This window comes from Thalassophryne amazonica, chromosome 3 (assembly GCF_902500255.1).
Source record: "Thalassophryne amazonica chromosome 3, fThaAma1.1, whole genome shotgun sequence".
In the NCBI taxonomy this organism is placed as follows: Eukaryota; Metazoa; Chordata; class Actinopteri; order Batrachoidiformes; family Batrachoididae; genus Thalassophryne; species Thalassophryne amazonica.
The window spans coordinates 107,219,603-107,225,764 of record NC_047105.1 but is presented as its reverse complement, the minus strand read 5'-3'; positions in this window follow the sequence as shown (position 1 = coordinate 107,225,764).

The following is a 6,162-nucleotide window of genomic DNA, read 5'->3' as shown; positions in this document are numbered from 1 at the left end:
CACCAACTCAGACTTGCACTTTCAACTTTCCAACATTCTTAATCCAACTGTCACCTGCACGTACCTTCTCTCCACATATCATGCACGGAAAATAACACACATAGTGCCGCATTTCCATCCTGTCAACTGAAACCCATCAGCGTTGAGGGTCTAAAAACATTCTCATACCTTTCAGTCGGCTCTCTGTCCTTCTCTCTGACTGAGTGTTTAATCACGCTCTGTTCCCAAACAAACTGATAACACTTTACAGCAGTTTTTCTCAAGCAGTTGTGGAGGTGTGGAGTAGCAGGAAGAGGAGGGGGGTGGCGGGGTGGTGGGGTGGAATTTGAAGCTTCCCTCTGCATTTGTGCGTGCGCACATGTACGCTTCTCCCCTGACACCTTCAAGATCAGTTCTCTGCTCACAGTCTGAAAATAGCTTTTGGACACAAAGTTTCTCATTTTGGTGAATGAAAGTAACTTCAGACTTTACAAAGTGCAATTTTTTAGTGGCACCTTATGCCCCCTTTGCCAGGTGAAAGAAGCAACAAAGTGTTGTGGTCACACTGCTCCTTAGAAGGAGACGCAATCAGCAAATTATCCAAATACTGCAAGAGGGCGATTCCCTGTGATAAGGTCAAAGAGGTCAAGCTGTCAGCCAAAGCCTGACAGAACACGTGAGGGCTACTAGTGAACCCTTGAAAGTAAAAGCGAACCAGAACTGAGAATCTGGATGCACAGGAACAAGAAAGAAAGCATTAGAGAGGTCGGCCACAGAGAAGAATTGAGAATTACCTGGGACTTGAGGCAGAATTGTGTGTGGATTTGGTTCCACAGGAGCTGGTGGTATGATTGCAGCATTTACTGCTTGCAAATCGTGAACAAAAAAATTCAGTGGGTTGTCCTGGAGGACGACTCTTTTTCCCCAGGTTTGAGACCTTCAAAATCAGAGCTCTGTATGAAAGATCTTGTGGCACCAGTATCAATCATAAATTTCAGTTTTTTCTCCCCTTTACAGTTAGAACAGCTGCTAGCAAAATGTCAAAAGGTTGGACTTTTAAAAACATATGATATGGATTATAGAGTTTTTCTAATTCAGCAATCTTATTTAAAACCATTGTTGGACCTCTGGAGGGATTTGTTTTGGTTTTTGACTTAAATAATCATTTACTTTACTCTCAAAATTTATAATTTTATGGTGTTCCACTGTGTTGTGTGTGTTTGATTCACCGTGTGCTGTGTTGGCCGTCTGTCGTGGTCAGTCCGCTCGGGTGTTCTAGCTCTGCTGTGCTGGACCCTGTCCCGCTCCGCGTCAGCCTCGTCCACGACGGAAGCCTCCACGTCAGCATTGTGCTCTGGACTGCATTATAGGCACTTCAGTGGACCAGCGGTCAAATGTCCCACAGATAAAACAGCCATCTGGATTTTCAGTGTCTCTGGGTCGGGGCCTGTTGTCGGCCTCCGATCAAAGTTCTGTCGGCATATTGACAGACTCTTTTGATGGACATCGTGGTGAGTGCAGCTGCAGATGTCTCGAGGGCATTCATCGTGGTGTAATGATCAGAATCCTTTTTCTTGGTGGCTTTCCTCACCTCCTTTGCTTCAGCGTGATGTGTATGTTTTAGAATGTCATTTATTTTGTCAGCCCATCCTCCGATCAGGGTTTGTTCGACTCCCTGACGGATCTCAGATCTCAGGCCAGGAACCAGACAGGACTTTAGGACAGCTTCAAATGGTGTCATAGACACCATCAGCTTTTTCATGTCCACTGTGTGCAATGCACTCCTTCTCCAGCTGGATGAAAAAGTCTGTCACATTCTCACCAGGATTTTGTTTGCAGGCTTGGATCGCAGCCATGTCCACTGTGGCTGGACATTTGGCCTTGATGTCATCACAAACTGCTTTGATATGCAGTTTGTACTCACTGGCATTTTCCCAGGTGATGGTTTCAGCTCTCAGTCTTTGTGCAGGTGGTCTTTCAACCACAGCTTGGATTTTCCGATATTGCTGGACTGGAACGAGTGTCTTTAAAAGTCTGGTCAGTTCTTCACCTGTCGGTCTCCAGGTGTGACAGAAAGCAGTCAGTTTTCCTGTAGCGACACTGCAGCTGGTGAATCTGGTTGGGGTCAGCGATAAACAGAACACCACTCCTCCCGTTGCAGACTTGGACCTTTGACTTCGGGCACAGCCAGGCTCGGATAGAGGATGCTGGGGGAGTAGGGAGGTGGAGGAGGAGAAGAGAAGGGATTATTAGCTGATAATGTTTGTCCCGTGTGTGTGTGTGTGTGTGTGTGTGTGTGTATGCACGTCTCTTTTTTCCTCTAGTTCTTTCTTTCCGACATTCATTCCCTTCTTTCTGTTTTTAATTTCTCAAATCACATTCATACAGCATACGCGGTATAACATATCTCTGTCGGTCACATCCACAGTCTCTCGTTTTTGACATAACTTTTGCCTTCTGTTTATCCATATTTTCTTTGTTTGTCCAATTGATTTCTGCTTAAGATACCTTTCCAGTTCCTGCTGGGAACCCAAAATCTTTCACCCATATATTCATATGTGTGAGACAACTGTCTCCATATTTCTCCAGCATTATTTGCACAACTGGAGAGCACCAGTTGACTTCATCAGGTTTTTCTTTCCCTGCTTTGTTCCCAATTTCTCAGGAAATCAAAATTCTGCTGCAACTTCGAAATAAAACGTCTTTTATTTCCTACAACTCAGAGGTCTCTGACCTTCTACACTTGGAGTCAGCTCTTTTAAAAAAATTATTATTTCTTTTTTTCCTCTCTCTTTTTTATGTTTATATTTTTTTCTCACTTTTTTCCCCTTTTTTATGCTGACTCTTTACCTCAGAAACTCAGACCACTCGTCTTTAAAGAGTTTCTTACCAGGGCCAACACTCAGTTAAAATAGTTTTATTTTAACTTGCAACACCTGGTTGTCAAAAAGTCAATTTTAACTTCCACAAAAAAACAAACAAACAAACAAAAAAAAACGACTGCCTTTCTCACCAGTGTTGTTGGTACAACACCCACGGTTCATGGAATGCTGCACTGACGATCGGGAACCCAGAGCCGGTCGGTCATCCATCCGTTAATAATGGGTATGAGGCAGAGATCTCCCTACTAGATCTGTTTGACCGGTCCAGAGAGTATCCCACTTCTTGACACCAGCTTGTGGAGGCAAAATTTCAAACTTTGGACCAAGCAGTCTCTGGCTGTCGTGGAAGGAAGAGTCAGGAGGTTGACTGTTTGTCAAGATCAACAGGTTTATTATACAAAGTGCTTTGGACACACCAACGAACAGCATACAGCAAGCGTCTGTGCGTGTGCAAGTGTGTGTCAACACTTAGAGTGCATCCTTATGTACACAGGTCAAGACGGTGTTTGTGCGCAAGTTCTCATGAGCTCACCCCCCCAAACTGATACTGGTAGCTATCTGAAAATGACTTCATCTGAAGAAGATGTTTTTGTCTCAAGGCTGCAGTTAGGCGCAATCAGAACAGACTCTGTGTCACATGTGGCTATCAGTTGTTTTGCGCAAACTGCATGAACAGTCTCTGGATTAAGCAAGGACATTTTATAGTGCATTTCCACAGTGATGAATACAATATGAAATAATAATATAATAATATAATATGAAATATTATATGTTGAAATATATATGTTGTGTGAAATTTAGCGAGCAGGTGAGAGAAGCACTGGTTGGAGGGGAAGCAGTTTTGGACAACTGGAAAAGTACTGCAGATGTGGTTAGGGAGACAGCTAGGACAGTACTGGGTGTGACATCTGGACAGTGGAAGGAAGACAAGAAGACTTGGTGGTGGAATGAAGAGGTCCAGGAAAGCATAAGGAGAAAGAGGTTGGCGAAAACGTTTTGGGATAGTCAGAGAGATGAAGAAAGTAAACAGGAGTACAAGGAGATGCGACGTAAGGCGAAAAGAGAAGTGGCAAAAGCGAAGGAAAAGGCATATTGTGAGCTGTACAAGACATTGAATAGTAAGAAAGGAGAAAAGGACTTGTACCGACTGGCCAGACAAAGGGACAGAGCTGGAAAGGATGTGCAGCAGGTTAGGGTGGTAAAAGATGCACATGGTAATGTGCTGACAAGTGAGGAGTGTGTGCTGAGAAGGTGGAGGGAATATTTTTAAGAGCTGATGAATGAAGAAAATGAGCGGGAGAAAAGGCTGGATGATGTGGTGAGAGTAAATCAGGAAGTACAAGAGATTAGTAAGGAAGAAGTGAGGGCTGCTATGAAGAGGATAAAGAGTGGAAAGGCAGTTGGTCCAGATGACATTCCAGTGGAGGCATGGAAATGTCTAGGAGAGATGCAGTAGAGTTTCTAACCAGATTGTTTAATAAAATCTTGGAAAGTGAGCGGATGCCTGAGGAGTGGAAACAAAGTGTGCTGGTTCCTATTTTCAAGAACAAGGGTGATGTGCAGAGCTGCAGTAACTACAGAGGCATAAAGTTGATCAGCCACAGCATGAAGTTATGGGAAAGAGTAGTAGAAGCTAGGCTTAGAAAACAGGTGAAGATCTGTGAGCAGCAATATGGTTTCATGCCGAGAAAGAGCACTACAGATGCAATGTTTGCTCTGAGAATACTGTTGGAGAAGTACAGAGAAGGCCAGAAAGAGTTACATTGTGTGTTTGTGGACTTAGAAAAAGCTTATGATAGGATACCAACAGAAGAGCTGTGGTATTGTATGAGGAAGTCTGGAGTGGCAGAGAAGTATGTTAGGGTAGTGCAGGACATGTACAAGAATAGTGTGACAGCGGTGAGATGCGCAGTCGGAATGACAGACTCATTCAAGGTGGAGGTGGGATTACACCAAGGATCAGCTCTGAGTCCTTTCTTGTTTGCAGTGGTGATGGACAGGTTGACAGATGAGATCAGACAGGAGTCCCCATGGACTATGATGTTTGCAGATGACATTGTGATCTGTAATGAGAGTAGAGAGCAAGTTGAGTCTAGTCTGGAGAAGTGGAGATATGCTTTGGAGAGAAGGGGAATGAAAGTCGGTAGAAGCAAGACTGAGTACATGTGTGTGAAAGAGAGGGAGCCCAGTGGAATAGTGCAGTTACATGGAGTAGAAGTGGTGAAAGTAGATGAGTTTAAATATTTGGGGTCAACTGTTCAAAGTAATGGAGAGTGTGGTCGAGAGGTGAAGAAGAGAGTGCAGGCAGGGTGGAGAAAGGTGGCAGGAGTGATTTGTGACCGAAGAATATCAGCAAGAGTGAAGGGGAAAGTTTACAAGACAGTAGTGAGACCAGCTATGTTGTACGGTTTAGAGACAGTGGCACTAACAAAAAGACAGCAGCTGACAGAGCTGGAGGTGGCAGAGCTGAAGATGTTGAGATTCTCTTTGGGAGTGATGAGAATGGACAAGATTAGGAATGAACAGCTCAGGTGGGACGGTTTGGAGACAAAGTCAGAGAGGCGAGATTGAGATGGTTTGGACATGTGCAGAGGAGGGACCCAGGGTATATAGGGAGAAGGATGCTGAGGATGGAGCCACCAGGCAGGAGGAGAAGAGGGAGACCAAAGAGGAGGTTTATGGATGTGCTGAGGGAGGACGTGCAGGTGGTTGGTGTGACAGAGGAAGATACAGAGGACAGGGTGAGATGGAAACGACTGATCTGCTGTGGCGACCCCTAACGGGAACAGCTGAAAGACAAAGAAGAAGAATATGAAATAAACATGGCGTCACATGGAGACAATTATTTTGCTTTCACACTGGATTACATGTCCTCCACCCACAATCGGACCTCACTTGTACAGCAATATAAGTGCATTCATCATATTGTCACTGCATTCTGACAGCTGCCGAGGTAATGCTAATGTGTTCCACCTACATTTGTACCACCTTTGGGGCCTTAATGTGCACGGCTTGTGCACGAATCACTCGGGGTGGGTTGCAGCACAGTGCGAGTAGTCAGATGACTGTCTGCTGCAATCCTTATTTCCTCACAGATGTGGTACAAATTATGGCTTTTGTGACATTCCGCCTGGGTCGGCCTGAGTCTTGCTAAGTGTGACGGGGCCCTTAGCTTTTGCCACTTCTCTTTTCACCTTTTCACGCCACATCTCCTTGTACTCCTGTCTACTTTCTTCATCTCTCTGACTATCCCAATTCTTTCAACAACCTCTTTCCCCTTATGCTTTCCTGGACATCTTCA